Below are 19,404 nucleotides of genomic sequence, written 5' to 3' on the forward strand. Positions count from 1 at the left end.
GATTTTTACGTATCTCAAGATGGACCGCAAGAGTCCTACGCTACCACTTCATGGTCGAGTACAAGAAAGGGTCCGACAACGTAGTTGCAGACGCACTCTCCAACCTGGTATTGCCACGTTCTGAACAAATGGACTTCGACGAAGAGGTCGTTTCCTTGGTATCATCATCATGCGTTACCAAGGACCAACTACAAGTAGCAACACGAGAAGATTCGATTCTGCAGCAAGTAGCGAATTACGTTCTCACGTCCTGGCCGCAAAAGCGTTAACTCTGCATTACTCCCTTTCTTTCATCTTCAGGATTAACTTTCGGTATTAGAAGAACTTCTTTTCCCGAATGACACTGTACGAATCGTTTTGCAGTCAACATTCTTGACTTTTGCGCATGAGTCACACCCTGGAATTGTCGAGACAAAACAGCGCCTTAGACAGCTGTGGTGGTGCAGGCCAGGTAAAGGTTGGCACGTCATCAGAACTTGCTCACGGACAACTCATCAGGACTTGCACGGTATGCCAAGCTGATGATAAGTCTGCAATAGTGCGACCTGCGCCGTTGACACCTGTACAGCTTCCAGCAAAGTCATGGCAAAACTAGCCATTGACATCGTCGTCTCTTTTGAAGGAGCACCACAGGACTGCACATTTGCAAATACTCTAATTTACTATTACAGCAAGTAGCAAGTAGTTGCACTAGGCCAACCGTGACTTCTCAGTCAGTGATGAAATTACTACTTGAATCGGGAAGGGTACCCAGACGACATCGTTTCAGACCACGGACCTCAATTTACCTCTGCGCTGTTCAAGACATTCCTCGAGAAGCCGTGTATTTCGCATTCGTTTTCTTCGGTATAGTACCCGCAAGCGAATGGTCAGGTGGAGAGATTTAACAGAGTATTCAAAGATTACATTCAGCAGCCATCTCCGGTGTTGACAGGAATACGAGAAGTAGATGTACTGAACTGACAGCACCCCAAGCACAGGCTCCAAAAGTGGCCAATCAACCTTCACTACGCCACTCAACACGAGCGAGAATCCACCTCAACATTTCGGTGACTATGTGTCTCACTGAACATTGCTTTTCAGATTGTTTTTCTTCCTAACTCTATTTGCATGTCTCATTCATATTTCTCAGCTGTTCCTCTGCCTGGTGCAGTATTTGTGGTTTACTATTTAACTACTTATTTCATCATTGTTGTCGGGACTGAGTTTGAAACGGTATAATATGATTTTTTTTTCACAGAGGGAGAGATGCGTGCGGCTACAATTTGTGTGCTAGAAGTCATTTTAAGGGGAGGAGATATGTTGTGTTGATGCCTATAGCGTTATAGCAAAAGGTGGTGTTAGCCATGCAAGCTATGAGAAGAAGAGGACAATAAAGTGTTCTTCGTGTTTGACTGGACACGTGCGCGTATGTTCCTTTCTTCGCTCCTGCTGAATTCCATAGATATGATTATTTCAATGGAATTCTACAGTTCTCAGGCGTACGGCAGATTTCACACATTGAGATGTCACACAGAGAATCAATATGTTTGCTGCAGTATGAGATCACAGTGTGGGACACATTAATTGTAATGGCTTAAATGGCGTCAGGATTCCTACATGTGTTGCATAGTTGCGCTTTATGCATGAGCACCCAACCGCCGCCGAACTAAAGCTACATCAAACTTTTGTTCGTGTTTAGTGTGGCAAGCAAACTTTATCGCTGCAGGGCCTCACCCTGACGTGCAGTGCAATCCGTACATGCTATGAGAAGTACGCTGACATGAAAGCTAAGGTAAGTGTGACGTTGTACAACTTCTATAATAGGTACTTTCGCAAACAGATTGACGTTGCGCTCCTCTCAGCGGATGATAAGGCTGTTTGGCTAATTTGGCTAATTTGGAGTTGTTCACTCATATGCTCACCTTATTGCTTTCCGCAAAGAATCAGATAAAGCAACCGCTGCGACACCCATGAACGATTGCTGAAAAGGGTAGAGAGTTTGCACGTAGAGCACGCGGGACGCGGTCACGGAGGCCATGCATTGAACGCAGCAAGCTTCTTCCTTCTTCGTCGACGAAGGGTGAAGGTCAATGGACAACGTCACATAAGGCAGAGAAAAACAAGGCTCGAGAAGGCAGCCACTGGTTTTATTTACTTTGGCGGGTATTGGAGTAACCGAGGAGACGTAAACTAACAGTAATTAAAGGACATGTAAAGTGAATTTCAACCCAGGGTAACCTTTTGATTTTATGAAAGCCTCTGAAGAGTATATCTCACTCTCAGTTACGAAATATTTCTTTTTGAATCACTTTTTTCTTTGAGTAATCGAATTTCGAAGATTGCATTCGAGCGTAAAGCTCAGTACTTCCTCAGCAACAACATGGGTTGGCTCGTGTCGGGTACGGCTAGTCTCGCCTTTCTTATCCGCGTCCCGGTCTGTGGCGAAACCGTAATGGCCGAAATGTTTTGGGGTCCTCGTCGTGTGATGTCGATTTTGCCAAACTTGAACGCCCTCGAGCTTGAGATAGTCCAGAAGTGACGTCAGCAAAACTTTTGTCCTTACGAGGGCACGCCCGAGACGCAGCATGACACGGTGTCGTCCGCAGAATCGTCGATGGCGGATGAATTACCGTCATCACCGTCACCTGGCCGCCGTGGTAAACTGCCTTCATGTGTAATGAAAATGATCAGAACCTCACAGCGCAAATATGGCATTGCTCTTTCGGTTCAAGTGTCCCTTAACGCAAATGCGTGCCGATGCTGACAGCAGAAGAATGTCTTTATTGCCGCGAAATGAAACGTTACTGAAGCAGTAGTTGCATTTCAAGAAATCTGTACTTTGGGAATCTGCGGCTGGAGACTGAGGTGCTCTAGGTGTCGAATACTGCTACGTGAGAAAAAGCGACGAGTACGCACTTATCAGGAACAGCAAAGTGAACAAGTGAGTTCATTCATGCGTGCCTTGGGTTTGTTATCATAATTTTACGCTGTCCATGGTACATGCAGGAATTTCGGTACGTTGCCTACAAACAGGCTCTGGGGACCATTAGGAAACCACTGCCAAAAAGTCCTCAAAGCACGTGCTGTACATGCCATAAGGGAAAACTTTCCTTCTGAAGCATACGAAGGTTTTTGTCTTTTTGACGTGTGATGCAGTAGGTGCTGTCTGAGCATGTGTATGTTTATTCGCTTTCTCTGAGATGAAGCTCCCAATTTTCTTTCAGGTGCTTGTGGGCAGCATTGAATGCCTTCCATCTTGACTGAGATACACTGGATGATTTAGTCGTGAGCACTGCTTGATCACAACAGTATACCTCTCATACACAACAGAGGTCTGCGATATACCCTTCTGGACTAACCAGACAGCCACTACACAGTAAAATACATTCTACAGACAATAAAGCTTGTAATTTTGCTTTATTAATCACTGTGTTTATGAATGAGCATACATGTGATAGCTGTAAAAAAACAAACAAGGGAGGAGAACATTCCTATACTGTGTCCATATCAATTTGCAAGTGCTTCAGCTCCCACCAACCAGTAACGAAATGTCTGCATGCTTTTTTCCTTCTTCTATTCAGTGCACAGGTGTTTGCCACAAACACGTTCCAGTCCATACGCTCTAAGAGAACATATGTTATCAACTTGTCTATAAACATCACATGTTCATGACTTCATCAGTATAAGAAGGCCTCAGGTAGGGACATGCGTATTATCTTCAACAGAGGCGTCTCTTCAGAGGCACCCTTATCATTGACAAACAATTGAGACCTTTTCTGTGCACATCCATCTTTGTAACCCTTTCTCGATTTCTCATTATATATTTCTCAGGTTTCCCTTCATAGCAGTCTAATTGCAATCATTGGTGCGGACTCAGGGCTTTTGGAGACCTCTGCTATTTCACTGTAGCTCACATGTTTGCAAGTTCTCGGTGTTTCACTCAGGAGATGATCTACATCCTCTGCGAAGATAAGATAATATGGTCCTGGCTGAGTGTCTTCCCTATGATCTTTATATCGCAACACGGTGCCTCATGGCTGTCATGGATGTTGATAGCGTGCCGGGTCAAACCTTGACACATTATCTCGAAGTTTGTATACACTGTTACCTGTGAATGGCAGCTCATTTGTATACGTAAGGTCATACTTCTCCACATGCTAAGCGGAAGCTCCATATTTCCCTCAGAATTGGAACTACACCTGTAAAGGTGGTTACAATTATGCTGCATCCACACCTTTTTAGCTCAGCACATGCACGGGACTTGACCGCAGCTTCGAGCTTTTTCTTAACCCTCTGTTACAAGATCCTCTTGTGGACTACATGGCCCCTAAGCATTCCCAAGCATGGCAATTGCATATTGCAATTGTTTACTATAAGTAGCTACAAGCTAGTTCTTTTACTACATGTGCCTTTTACGTCACTGTTGCAGATAGAATTATTGTAACAGAAAATTCAACTACACCAAGCTTGTGTGCCTTCTTTTGTATTATTTTTTTCGTGCCGTCAATCCTTCCTAACAAGAATTTGTATTTCCTCCTCACCACCTTCTTTTCCCCGTTTCTCTAATATACATCAGTATAAATATCTGTACCATGTGTATCTGTATCATGCCTAATGAAGGACGGACTCTGTTCGAAAGCTTGTGTTTCAGTAAAATTATTCCAATGTTTCAGTCTCTTACGGCCGTGAGTTCTGGTTATCCTACCTGTGTCGCGAGAGGGAGTCTGCAAGATTTCTGGTAGGTGTTGTAGGTGAGATTTGTTGAGGTGACTTTAACATTAATCGGCTCAAGTAACCAGAGAACCTGGTCAACAGCAAATACTACAAGGTGTCATTTGAATCCGTGAAAACATAAGACGCTATGAATTCACACTTTGGCTGCACTGGCCCCATTGAAAAGGACTGTGTCAGACAGCAAGATGTTCCCTGCAGTCATCTTGTTCACTTCTGGCTGACGTTTCCAAGATAAACTGTGTTCACTTGGGCACTCAACTTTTGCGGAGAGAAGCGTGACGTGAACATCTGTGTCCACTTTGTGAGATGCACCGGAAGTCCTGCATTTCTCAAACAGTTCTAATCGTGAACTTCTGAATTTGATGTACTTCTTCTGCTCTGGTAAAGCAGAGGGCACAACAGTGCAAAGTAGAAGAGCTTTTAGTATCTGCAAACTTGTATCAGCAGGCAATGGACCATTCAAAACTGTTGTCTTCAGATTCCCATGATGACTCAACAGCTGGTTTTACCAGTGGTGCAGATATTGTCACATCATGCACCCTCAAGGAACGCAGAAGTTAAAATGTAAAACAAAACAAGAGCTTGACCCACCTATGAGCATGATGGTGTAAAGACAATAGCTGTTGAATTAATCACTGGATAATGGTTGAGAGGTGTTGATGGTAAATCATGCGTTTGCACGCTTTTACTTGCGATTTTCACTTTATTGTCAGTCACGATGGAAGCCTGTGTCGCTGATATAAATGAAGAATGCGGTGAGTATCTTTAGCGCACAATTTATTTGACTGTTATATTCTCCTGCGAGAGCTCAGGGCTGCTCAGGGTAAGGGGGATATTCCGTACGGTACTTTAAGCAGCGTAGATCATTTCATCATCAGCAAAAATCGATTTGAATTTGAAATGAACTCTATATATGTATTATTCCTGTGTATCGGTAAATACATAGCTCGTGTGCACTGGTGTTCGCATCGTCAGAAGTCACAAGGAGAAACACTGGTGTTGGGACTGCGGTCTGTTCTTGACGTTTTCTACCGCCCACTGCTACCATTCCGTACGACTCGTCGGTCAAATGGGTCGGTCAAATGAGTCGAGCAAATACGGCATGGCTCAGGAATCTCTTCACCAAGCGCTTGCAACCAGTTTCGTTTCCGCGCGTTTTCCGTTGGAATCTTGTGGCACACAACGTCCCTTGTCGGAAGAGCACACTTGGTGTATCCGCGAACATTACAGTAGATACCTGGCATCGCTGTCAGGTGAACTTCTGTTCAATTTCGGCAGGCAATGAACTTTTTTGCATACACAAACCTCGCCAAACGACAATGCTGGCAATACATGCCGTGCGATATGGTCGGGAGGGGAGCAAACAGAGGGCGCTGACAGTATTTTGGGATACTGTATCTTCGATATGTTGAAGAATTGTCCCATTAATTCTTGTGGTTCTAAAAGTAGTGTTTATTGTTAATTAGTAGCCGGTCATAAGTTCATTTTGCATTACTTAGGTATTACGTGACGGGAGTACTCCCGTCATGCCGTTTTTTAGCTATTGCGAGGCGCAAGCTGCCGTCCGATTTATTTTTTTAATTTTTCTAATTTACGCTGTGTAACACGCGGTTTGAGTGCGTAGGCTCTACGTGAGGCATCACACAGGCAAACACTACCAGGTCTCATACAGAAACTGGGGGGGGGGGGGGTCAAATTTCACTTTACAGTACCTTTAACACGGGCAACGCGTCTCTCGGTTGTGAAGTTCGTGCCATCATATGCGCTTCGTTCTGTAGAGCCTGCGTCTGAGCTGTTGACTGTGCTTCCTGGCGTTGTTAACATCTTCAGGCGGTCATCTTATATACTCGACTGAAAAACTTAAAGACGCTTACGGAAAAGATATTGTCCCACCTACGGGACAACGAATCCAGTGTTGGTAGCACTCAAGCGTCTTACTGAGGTAAGAATGATATCTGGTTCACGCGTTCTGTCGTTCGTGTTAGCAGCACAGGCCTTATTTCAGCGGTAATACGCGTTGTGTTGAAGTGGCGCATGAAATCGGCATGTTTCTTACTGATCCAGGGCGAAGTCTAGGCAGCAGTCGAAGGTCTCGTTCAGACCTACAACAACATCCATGACTCAAAGGCTGTCGAAACGATACATCCGATGTTCACCCTCTCACGTGTGAAGGAATTGCAGAAATTGCTGCAGCCACTCGCCAATGCAACCAATCGGCTTCACGGTGACGTAGTCACATCCACCATTCTCGATTTGTGCATTTCTGTATGTTTTTCACAGGTTATGGACGTACAATACAATAGAGTAAGTTGAACTGTTCCAGATTGTGTAACCTCAATATGCAGTGGGTGCATTGTACAATTTCATTTATGGCGCTCTATTGACCAGCAGCGAACTTATAAGTTATAACTTATAACTTGCAAGCTACGGGGGCGTAGTACTCAACGCAATATCTGCTCGTTTAGGTTTCCTGAACTGCAGTCGTAGATGCTAAAACAAATCAACGAAAGACTTTGTCCCCTTCATCAAGATGGTATGATGATCCCAGCGAGTGTCCTGTGTCCTAGGCAGAAGCTACAGGCTTTTCAACCAAGTCTTGGGGAAGGGCTGTTGACGCCGTCTGCTGCTCACGCTCGTGCCATTGTAGAAAAGCTTTTCTGCTCCCTCGATAAAGTGCGCAAGTGTTTCATTATCTGTACTACGTCATTCAGCAACTCGTTTAATAGGGCATTTAAGTCTTAGCATGTTTTGCAATAGGTTAGGGTCCAAGATAGTAATGTCCTTAATAATGGCAGAAATATCATAAAGATGACCTCACAGTTTTTGTGACTCACTTCTTTACTCAACAATACAACAATGCCTGCAATACGTGCTTCAGAAAAGTCAACCAAAACTAATTAAAGAAACTTCCATGCCATTACGTTTCACACAGTGCAAAGCGTAATAATTCTTTTCTCTTCCGCACGTTGTCGTATGACTTTTTGGACGTCTCTCAAATATTGAACTTCGAACTCGCAAAAGGAAAAAAAAAAGTTAACTCCTCAGCATTTCATATTCCACCCAAAAGGTTCAGACTAGGCAGCTTTCCCGATGTTGAAAGGCACCTTTCATGGAAGGCAGAGGTTGCTTACAAAGGCATGGTTTAGTCCCGACAAATAAACAGCCTATACTTCTATATTCGTGTACCCCTTCCTCCGAACCGCCATAGCCGAATATGTCGTCCTCGTTAAACCCTCATCAGATTGATATGTTAGAAAGGTATTTTATTGCAGTTTGATACAGGCGTGTACTAAAGTTTTCGGTCTGTTAGTAGGATTTCCAACTCCCGAAGCTCCAGCCAATGACACTGCGATGATGGCATGTCCGTCACAGCAACGCATCACAGCAATATCGGATATATATAGAGCCTTGGACGTCCTGTCCGCCGGTTGAGATGGAACAGGAAACAGAGTTGGACGCATACATCATATCCAGGCGCTCGAAGGATGATGTCACTTCCTTCTGGAAGAAAAACGCCGAGAACTGGAACGAAGAGAAAGGGGGCACGGCCTCGCTGAGAGCACGATGATCTCACGATATTCTTTGATACAGGTCTTGTCCTTGGCTTCTGCTGTGCATATGTTGCACTTTCCGCACGTGGATTTACCAGCCGGTGGTCCACATCTCTCTGCATTCTTCACACACTTTCCTGCCGGATCGCAAGTCACAACTACAACCGTAACAGCGGCTTTTGTCGACCAACACTGGTGTCAGTTCCAGAGTCGGTGTTGTTATAAGGACTTGCCATTCCATCGACAGTTGGGGCCCGGCCTTGCTGAGAGCACGATGATCTCACGATCTTCTTTGATACAAGTTAGTTACATGAAAGGTGCCTCCTGTTTCCGTTACAACCACATTCTGCTTGTTTCCATGCCGTGCCCGGGCTCCGAGTCGCGTTACCTTTGTTTATATTGCTTAGTGCTGAAGTCCCTGTCTAGTTATACTTTCGATTGTACCTAAATCTTTCTGTTGTACTGAACTTCTGCTGTTATGTTCCGGTGATGTCGAACAAAATCCCGGTCCACCAATAACAAGGTCTAACGAGGAAGTACTGACAATACTATCGACTTTACAACAGGGACAGGAAAGCTTACTCAATGAGCTTAGAACAGTGATGCTTCGTAGTCTGCGAGCGAACAGGCCCTAATATCGCTCACCAGCAAAGTAACCGCTACTGAACATGAAATCGCTAATTTCACGCGCGATTGCCTCCGAGCCTACATCAGTACAATCTAAGGTGAACGATCTCTCTGGATCAGTCAATATCTTGAACGTCCACCTTAACGACATCGAAAACCGCTCTCGTCGCAATAATTTGGTATTTTACGGTTTTCCTGACTCGCCTTCGGAGACTTGGGCTGAATCTGAGAATATCGTCGTCTCTGCTTGTAGCAGGCACTTGAAAATGTATATTACTTCAACTGACATTGAACGCGCCCATCGCATTGGTCAGCACAACAGCACTAAAAATCGTCCTATAATAGACCTCTCCGTGTTATGTAAACATTGCAGCGACTGAAGCGTCACAGCGGTGGGTGTCGGTCGCACGTTGAGCTATTTGCGTGTGCTGGCGTATGTTTGTTTTGCCCACCAGTAGGCAGATCACGTCACAATGATGTAGTCCTCGGGGATTTCTATTCTTAATCTTACGTCAACTAAGATAAAATAAACTATCTATCACAGGGCTCTGCCCTGCGTGCTGCCAAGATTAGTGTCTCTCAGGATTTTTCTTCTTCTACCCGTTTGGCTAGGCGGAAACTTGTTGAACATGGTCGCTCACTCGGTGTTCCATTCAAACTGCGCTTCGACAAACTTGTAGCTAACAATAAGTGTTTCGTCTATGACCATGTGACGGACACTGTCCGTGAGGTACCATCGTAGCATGCTACTTTCTGTGGTCAGTCGCGTTCCCAGGTAACCGAGACCTCAATCTTATTCACCAACATTAGAAGCGTGTTACCTAAACGTGATGACTTGTATAGCCTTATCAATGACTGTTGTAGCGATACCTTTGTATTAACTGAAATTTGGCTGACCACTGATGTTAATGATTCTGAAATCTTGCCTTCTTGTAACGAGTTTGTTATTTATCGTTATGATCGTACTAACCGTCGCGCTGGTGGCGTACTTATTGGCATTAGAAACATAATCCAATCAGTTCGTGTTGACACAGGTCCCTCCCCACTTGAAATGCGTTGGATATCCACCAAGCTAGGGCTTAGCGATATATTGATAGGAGTGTTGTATCGGCCACCTGATGTTTCTAGTTTTGTGACTCTTTTCTCTGAACTGCAAGCATCACTTTCCATGCGTTTCAGCAACATAATATGATCATCTTGGGGGATTTTAATTACCACGGAATAGATTGGGCTATCCCCAGCGGTGGCACAAGGGAGGAAAGCAACTCTGTAGATATGTGTCTAAAGTTTGGCCTCACCCAGCTGGTTTCCGAACCGACACGAATAACCTCATCCACATCTAACATTATCGATCTCGTCCTCACAACAGACCCTGCGGTTTGTGGTGATATTCGGTATACGATATCCCTCAGCGACCATAGGGTTGTAATTGCTCCTCTTTGCTATTTTTATAAGCGTCCAAAGACTAAAATCAAAACCATTAAGCTGTATGACAAGGCCAACTTTTATAAAATTAACGAGGAGCTTGCATTGTTCCCCCCCCCCCCCATCTTTCGCAGCATCTTTCAGCTGCTATTCCGTTCATCATAACTGGGAAGTTTTCAAAACTGAAATTCTTCAGCTTATAGAGGATTTCGTCGCCTCTTCTACAGTAAGGAGTACTCGTAGGCAGCCCTGGTATACGTCGGAGTTTAAAAAATTGAGTAACAAGAAAAAGCGGCTCTTCAGACAGGCGAAAAGCGGCGGCTCTGAATCAGTATTTTCTCTTTACCGTAACTGTGCCAAGATATTCAGAGAACCGCACAGAATGCGAAACGCAGCTTCTATGGAAAAGATATTCCTAACACGCTTACACTTAATCAAAATAAATTTTGGCGTGTTATTAACCCCAAGTCAAACCAGGCGATTTCTCTGAAAGATGCTGATGGTTCAGTTGTTCCCGATTTCGTTTCCTGTGACATTCTTAACTGTGCTTTCACTAGTGTTTTTGTTGATGATTCTCGTTTTCAACCATCATTGTCGCGGCCGTACCAACTTCCTTCTATGTGCCCAATTAATATCACACCTAATGGTATTGAGAATGTCATTGAAAATATGAAGCTGTCATCCGCCTGTGGCCTTGATTGCATCAATGTTAAAATGTTAGAGAGCACAAAGGCTATCTCATCCCAATACTTATCTCTAATTTTTTCACAATCTCCTGCCTCCGGTATTGTTCCTAGGGACTGGCGTTTGTCAAAGATAGTTCCACTCTTTAAAAAAGGCGATAAGCTCGATCCACTGAATTGTCGTCCAATAGCTTTAACTAGTGTCCCATGCAAAATTCTTGAACATATAATCTTCTCGCGTGTCTCCACCCACCTTGAGTCAAATAATTTTTTCCACCGTAACGAACACTGCTTTCGAAAGGGCTACTCATGTGACACCCAATTAGGTTACTTCATAGATGACATTTAGTTTAACTTAGACAATAACATTCGCACGGATGCCATATATTTAGATTTCTTCAAAGCATTCGAGACTGTCATTCACCTAGGTCTTCTTTATAAGTTATCGCTACTTAAATTACATCCCTGAGCTGGTTCAAAAAATACTTCCGCCACCGTTACCAAACAGCGCTGGTAAATGATGCCCTTTCTTCTCCATTGCCTGTGAGATCCGTCGTACCCCTCATTACACCTTAAATAATTGCCCTATTTCTAAATCTGACTCATATAAATACGTACGGATTCATCTAGTTTCGAATCTTCTTAGAATCTTTCGACTCACGTGAATGCTATTACCAACAAAGCTAACCGTGAACTTGGATTCCTACGCCGTAATTTAAAGTACGCGTTAAAAGACTAGCATACACTACCCTTATTCGTCCTAAATTAGAGTACGCTTCCTCTATCTGGGATCCACATTTACTTACACTAAATAACTTACTAGAATCTTTCCAAAACCTGCCGCACGGTTCATATCTAATGTCTATTACTATCCTTCTAGCATTTCATCAAGCAAGCTATCTCTCGCCCTTCCTGATCTTGTGTTACGCCGGAAGTTTCTACGACTGCGTCTTCTTCACAGTTTTTTTCACAACACATTTTTAGGACTTAATTTTATCACCCGTCATCACCGACATCATTCAGCGTCACATCACTTAGAATAATGTTATGTTGAATGATGGAGAATGATATGATGTGATGTTGAGTTTGATGTTGAGTGACGGGTGATGATGTGATGTGATGTTGAGTTCGATGATGAGTAATGGACAATGATGTGGTGTGATGTTGAATTTCATGTTGAGTGATGGGTAATGATGTGACGTTGAATTTTATATTGACTTATGTGACATGATATGATGTTCAGTTTAATGGCCCTGTGATGACAGGGTGACAATATCCAGGGAGGTGCATAGAAGCATGCTTTGACTAGACCTGAATATGGTACCCCAGCTTACCCCCAGTGTACCTGTCCCCGTGTCCTGCGATGATCAGAGTTTACCGCTAGTGGGAAGGCTCCAGTCATACGCGTGACCTGGGCTCCAGTGGGAGGGACGGGATGGGTGTTTGCTGTGTTGCGTTGTATTCAGGCTTTGGAGTCAGGGTCCCGGTCGGTGGGGCAGCGCTGCACTTGGATGGATGGTATCCATAAGAAGCAGGGGTTGAGGGTTTTCCATCGCAGGTGTGGCCACTGTGGTGTCAAGTTGACTCCAGGATAAAGACACGTCGCGTTCGGGCTGTAACATGGGATATATCAGGTGTGTGAGAAGCGAGAGGAAGGGCTTGCTGTTCAGCGTTGTATTTGGCGTCGTGGACTCGGTGGCGCTTCACACGGATGGTATCTGTAAGGGACAGGAGGTGAGGGTTGACCTGGTCGCCAGAGCCGTTGCGAAGCCAGTTTGCGGAGGGTGCAGTGCAAACGTGGAGCGTCCCGCTCTCTCACTGCCGCCAGGAGCTCTAAAAACAAAGAAAAGAAAACCCTGATTCGCACTACCGAGATCGTAAATTGAAATTCATTCCCGCTTTATACTGTAGAAACTACCTGCCAGGGCCTCACTCCGAGCAGCGGACAGGCACCCCGCCCACGGTTGTGACACCCCCACAACACAACACGTGTTTAATTTGCGATTGTCACCATAAACGGCTGCTACCCAAAGTTTCAAAGATGAAACCTGCCCATGTGACAGCACATGATCGGCGAAACCAAGTCATCGCTAAATGCTAGCACGCTGCTCAGTATCCAACGCCTTCAATCTCATAATCGGTCCCTGGTGTTTCGCTTTAAAATCCATCTCCAAAAGGAAGTTGGATCCAGAACGAGTTCTGAAGTTTAATTCTACCCTATGGTATGATGGACTGCGATGTCAAATAATGAGTAATGATGTCATGGGCTGTGATGTCAAATGATGGGTAATGATGTGATGGGTTGCGATGTCGAATGACGGGTAATGAGGTTATGGGCTGTGATGTTGAATGATGGGTAATGATGTGATAAGCAATGATGTGTTGGACTGTGATATTGAATGATGGATACTGATGTGATGATCTGTGATGTGGAATAATGGGTAATAACGTGATGGGCTGTGATGTTGAGTGATATGCTATGATGTGATGAGCTGTGATGTCGAATGATGCGTTATGATGTGATGGTTGTGCGTAAGGCCAGACATGACCTGACGTTGAGTGAATTTTTCGGGAAATGACGGCCTATGTTCACGAGATCATCAACGTGTCAGAGATGGACTTCGTATCAACACGTGAGGTTCTCCTTGGGACGAGGCTGTTTGCTTCAGGTCGACCAGCGGAATTCTGCTTGAAAGACATTATGACCGCTCTAGAGAGCTCTGGGGTGACGTTTCATCTTCGACTGTTCGAAACAGGGCACTCTCACTGCATTGGATTGGTTCATTTGGAGCTGTTTCCTCCAACTCGGGGCGCTCTAGAGTGTTGTCAGCAACGCCGTTGAAGCGGTTGCGAAGTCTGGTTGGGTTCCGATCACGTGACTGCGCCAGCTTCCGCTGAGTAGTGTCTCTGTTGCGCCACGCCTGCCATGTTACGCATTTGGCGTCGTCTTCGCTTTGAGTACGAGGGAAACACCGGAAGTCACGTGAGCTAACATTCCCTCTCCGTCCTCTGATCCAACCTGCCGCGTTCGGCTTCTGCACGATTCCTCCGGCGCGGAGCTGGAGTGCGATGTGGTCTGACTTGTTCCAGCTGGGAGTATCCAGCTGGGAGTTCGTGCAGTTTGCTCTTCCTCATCGTCATCATTTATTGTTGTTGTTGTTGCTCTTGGAGCAAATGCATTTTTATATCTGGACGTAATGAACGAACGCAGAGAGAGACGATACACGCAGACAAGTGTTCCTGCGTGTCGTCTCTGTTTAATGTTTTTGATTATGTCATTACAACCAACACCTTCTAGTCGTTTTATCGTTACATTTTTGTAGTGCATATCAGGCGCGTGTATAGAATTAATAAAACGGAGAAAGATAAAAAAAAGCTTGATGAGTCATGAATCAAATGGCAGTCACTTTAATGGCAAAAATCAAAATACTCTGTTCGTTTTTCGGAACATCTCTAACTCTGTCAGTGTATTTTCTCCAATAGTATAATTGTGACTAAAAATACTTCTTTGACATTTAATAGCCCTGTCACTGTGTCATGAATGAGGAAAAAGAATCAAGAAAATATGGGTGTACCTTCAATTTTCTGTATGGTCTACCCTCAAAACCTAAGCACCACTGCCTCACTTTAATGAACAGTTACTTCGTTTTATTTGCATTCACTCACTGTTTACTGAGCGTTTACTCTCTTTTAGCGGTCCCATTTTTCATGGGAATAACTCTGCAAATTATTGTGAAATTAATGCGGAAAGTACAAATTGGAAATACATGACCTCTGCCTGAAACCAATGTAAGTTATGTGTGTACCTATCGTCTTCAAGTTCACAAAGCTGCTGTACCAACATTTAGGATAATAGTTAGCGTCCACCGGGGGGGCTTGAAGATGCCACAACACATTCTACCTTGTGCCGTTATCGTGTAAATCATCTATGCATGAGCATACCGCATAGTTCAAAGCAAGTTCAACTGTTTCTTTTCGACGCGAAAGCGTCTGTAAGTTCGTTTGGCAGCCAGTTTAAAATTTAGGATGCAACGAAATTATGCCGAATTTCATGACGCGATAACTCGGCGAGTAACAACCAACCGAATAAATACAGATAGCTCATACGTGTAAGATCACAGCTACCAAACTCATTGCGGCGGCAGTAGTATACGTAGGGAGCAAGTTGCTCCCCTTCGCGACCAGGGCTGCACCAACGTCACGGTGGGCCGACTTCACTCGCCCGTGTGCTTACCGGTGGTCTAAGGGCTGTGTGTGCGCTTATCGTCCCATATTTTTCAGCCTCGGCCAACTTCGTTCGAAATTTTTTTTCCGCTACAACAGGTGGGCGGTGGGCGTTTTACATGCAAAGGATAGCTATACAGAAAAGTACAAGCCAACATATATTTATTAAATTCAATAGTGCTGGGAATTATGTTGCGACTCTGTGTGAAGGAGAAAAACCTAGCCAAGAAAACCTGAAACACATTGCAATGCACATAATAAAGAATATACTTACTTATTACAGTTATGATGCAATAGCATTGAAGAGGTATCACACAGAAAGAATCAAACACAATATTTTTTATTAATGATGATAATACAGTATAGATACATCTCGATGGAGACCGGCGTCCACTGGTAGGGCATTGACCCCTGGGCCGACTTCAATCGCAGATTTTTTCCCGAACGCGGCGGGTTGTCCGTGCGCTTATCGATGAGTGGAGAGCTGTGCATGCGCTTACCATCGTGCATTTTTCAGCATGGGCCGACTTCGTTCGCGAATCGTTTGATGCGCACAGTGGGTTCCGTGTGTTGCAGAGGGCTGCCCGTGCGCTCATCGTCACACATTTTTTCATCTGGGTCGACTTCGTTCACAAATGTTTTCTGTGCATGGAGGGTGCCGGGTGGGCGGAGCACTGGCCGACCATTTATCAGCCTCTGGCGACTTCTTTTGCGATTTTTCTACCGGGGCAGACTTCACTCACAATTTTTTTGGCTACTAGAGCTGTCCTGTGGGTGGTTTACATGCAAGTATAGACATGGAAAGGACAGTACCTAGAACAGAATTAACACAATACAATACAATTCACATAATAAAGAATATACTTACTTATTACAGGTACGATACAATAGCATAGAAGAGGTATCAAACAGAAAGAATCAAACGCAATATTTTTATTAACGGCAATCATGCACACACGTTTCATTGAATCGGTATTACAATGGAATAGCACATTTATTCAAAGAAGATAATCTTAATCAATATGATTACATCAGAATTACAAGTTTTATTAACAAATGTCTGAGACGTGACCACCCTCATTGCAACAGTAGGGTTTTAATTTCAATTGCAAGTGCTGATAGATGTAATTAATTGTGCACAGCAGAGACCCTGGAAGATTATGGGACACACAGAAGGACGACATGAACACTCAAGTAAATAAAATATATAACAAAGGACACTGCACTTAGTTAAAGAAGATAATCTTAATCATTACAATTACAATTACGTTACAAGTTTTATAACAAGTCTTGGATGCGATCACTATTATTGCAATATTAATATTTTCCTCTTATGAAGTTTTCTTGAAGTTTCTTATGAAGTTTTTAAAGTAATTTCGAGCACAATAGGGAATCCAAGTTGTGTATGTTTTGTTCCAACATGACACTACTTTTAATTATTTAATTTCATATTAAGTGAATAGTGCAGACGTAAGGAAACAATTCGAATCAACACAACACAATGAATAGCTAGCACTAATAGAGATCCAAACCTGCATATCCTCAAACATGCAAACAGCAGTTACATGTAGGGAATTCATAGCGAAACAATACTCTATCAAAACGAGAAACGGGTGCGACTTTTAATCAAAGAAGATACTCTTCATCAATATGATAACAATCAAAATTATAAGTTTTATTATAAAAGGTCTGAGATATGACCATCATCATTGCAATAGTAACGTTTTAATTTCAATTACAAGTTCTGATAGGTGTAATTAATTGTACACAACAGAGACCCTGTAAGACCATGGGCACATAGAGGGACGACACTAACACAAGATAAATTAAAATCTAGGACACAGCATTTTGTTAAAGAAGACAATGTTAATCAATCCGATTACAATCAAAACTGTGTTATTATAAAAAGTCTGAGACAAGCTCATCATTATGACAACACTAACAATTTTGTCATTAGCATGTTTCTTATTAAGTGCTGGGCGATGAAATTTGAGCACAACATGGAATCTAAGTTGCATATGTTTTGTTCCCACATGCCACAACTTTTAATTAAAAATTAATCATCTTCATATTAAGTGAATAGCACAGCCGTAAGGAAATAATAAGACACAATAACACACAATAAGACACATCACAACACAATTAAGAGCTAGCATTAATAGAGATCCAAACCTGCACATCCTCCAACACACAAACAAGAGATACACGCAGGAAAATAATTGCAAAGCAATCCATCAAAACGAGAAACATTACAAATTTAATACTGTGACTAGCACAGATTTAAGGCTGAAGAACAGAGGAACACAAACAACAGCCAATGCTAACAGAGAGCAGACAACGATATCGGAGCGAACCGGTTGCTCTAAGCAGCGCATTCTCCGACACGTAAACAACAGAGGAAAATAATTTATCATTTGAAACACTATAAATCATTCTCGTCATCTCATCTAATTGAACACTATACAATTGTCACTCTAACAGGCACTACAAACCTTACATTGATGGAGGTATCCAACACACAGAAAATAGATATGGTACAACCAAGCCAGCTATCTTTCGCTTTTTCCTCAAAGCTGGGAGACGTTCTCTCTCTCTCTCTATATATATATATATATATAAAGCCAAAACGAAGAAACCACACATCCTTTGTCACTCCAAGGGGTGTGACTCTCTCACTTTCACATTCTTTCCTCCAAAGGGAGATATTCTTAAGACCGGTTTGCCTGTCAAATTTGCACAAACACGAAATGTTTTATTGATCAGTTATCGCAAATAGATGCTAGAATTATTCGATTCTGAAGAACACAATAAGAATTGTATCAAAACAACAAGTGGCAAGCAAAAACTAAAACAGACGTCAATATCAGAGCAAACATGTTTTAGACAAGCATTTTGCAAGCAAGCGAGAAATATTATGCTAACATCAGCGAAAACAATACTCAATCAAAACCAGAAACATTGCAATTTAATTAATGTATTTCAGTTTTTTGTAATATCTTGCAACAGAAAGTTCTACATAGATGAAACATACAGAAACATCATATCTGAAATGCAACTCAGAAATACGAGGCGTTCCCAACTGAGAGATTACTTTTGTTAATGTCAGTCCTGTGAACAACGGAAACACATACAAGACAATAGTAATTTCAGGAGTCATTTTCTAAGCAAACGAAAAATAGTTAACACTTTCCCACAGAGGAAATGATAGACACAACTAATACATCATTCATACATAATTCTCAACTCACAGAATACCAATCGAGTAAACATCATATACGAAGTCAAAACAATAATTAATTCAGACAAATCATTTCTAAGCAAGCAGCATGAATATACCACAGAATCTGTACAGAAGCAAGTATTTTTCAATGAACAAAAGGATCAACTAGTAGATTCGAACAATAAAGTAAGAGAGGGAAGCTGCCAACCATAAACTTCCCCCAACAATCTCGTCAAGCATATGCCCGTAGGGGGTGGAGGATTCTCGCGCTGTCTTGTACACAGAGTCGTTCAAAGCCATAAAATCCCCCCACACCCACGTCAAGATAAGAAGGGCAGATTCTCGTGTGGCCTTGTACACAGAGACATTGAAAGCATTGCATTTCAGTGCGTCCTAGACATGGTCGTATTTGGAGATATCGTACAAATTACAGAATTGAAGGTGGAAGTGTATGCAGAGTCAACAATAGCTGTAAAAATATTTGCGTGTGAACATTGGAAGGACCACTGGGATTGATGGTGGAGTTTCTGAGGTTGTTTAACGAAGAATTGCGATACTCCAGACCAGATGTAATTGTAACCGTTGCAATGGGCATTGCATTAATCAAGAAAGCAATGAGATCAAATTATCACATACCAGCGGTCTATATGGCACGATTCATTACGGATTTGTTGAAATTACATCCTACCATTGACATGGAAAGTACATAAAAATCTTATCACGTGATATAGGAAGGGAGTTGCCTCAGGACAGAAGCCGCCGATATTTCGAACAGAGACTGTTCTTCTTCTGGGCACCGTCCTCATCATTGGCGTGGTATTTAAAGGATTATGTGTGATGTGTTTAAAGGTTCATGCGAATTGTGGGTCAACAGCCCCGAGGGAAGAAAGGGTCTGTACGAGCTTCTACGGCCGGAGTGAATGGCCGCTTTGCTAGAGTGTGGAGGGGATTATGTGAA

The 19,404-nt window shown here is 43.1% G+C and overlaps 1 long non-coding RNA gene across 1 annotated transcript in view; it reads left to right on the forward strand.

Annotated features, from left to right (window-relative positions):
* LOC135372127 (uncharacterized) overlaps positions 1-19,404 on the forward strand; it is a 40,132-nt gene that overhangs the window by 2,640 nt on the left and 18,088 nt on the right. Inside the window, exon 2 of the long non-coding RNA XR_010415844.1 lies at positions 1,709-1,774. This is a non-coding gene — a long non-coding RNA (uncharacterized LOC135372127). The remainder of the gene's footprint in view (positions 1-1,708; positions 1,775-19,404) is intronic.

This window comes from Ornithodoros turicata, chromosome 1 (genome assembly GCF_037126465.1).
Source record: "Ornithodoros turicata isolate Travis chromosome 1, ASM3712646v1, whole genome shotgun sequence".
Classification (NCBI taxonomy): Eukaryota; Metazoa; Arthropoda; class Arachnida; order Ixodida; family Argasidae; genus Ornithodoros; species Ornithodoros turicata.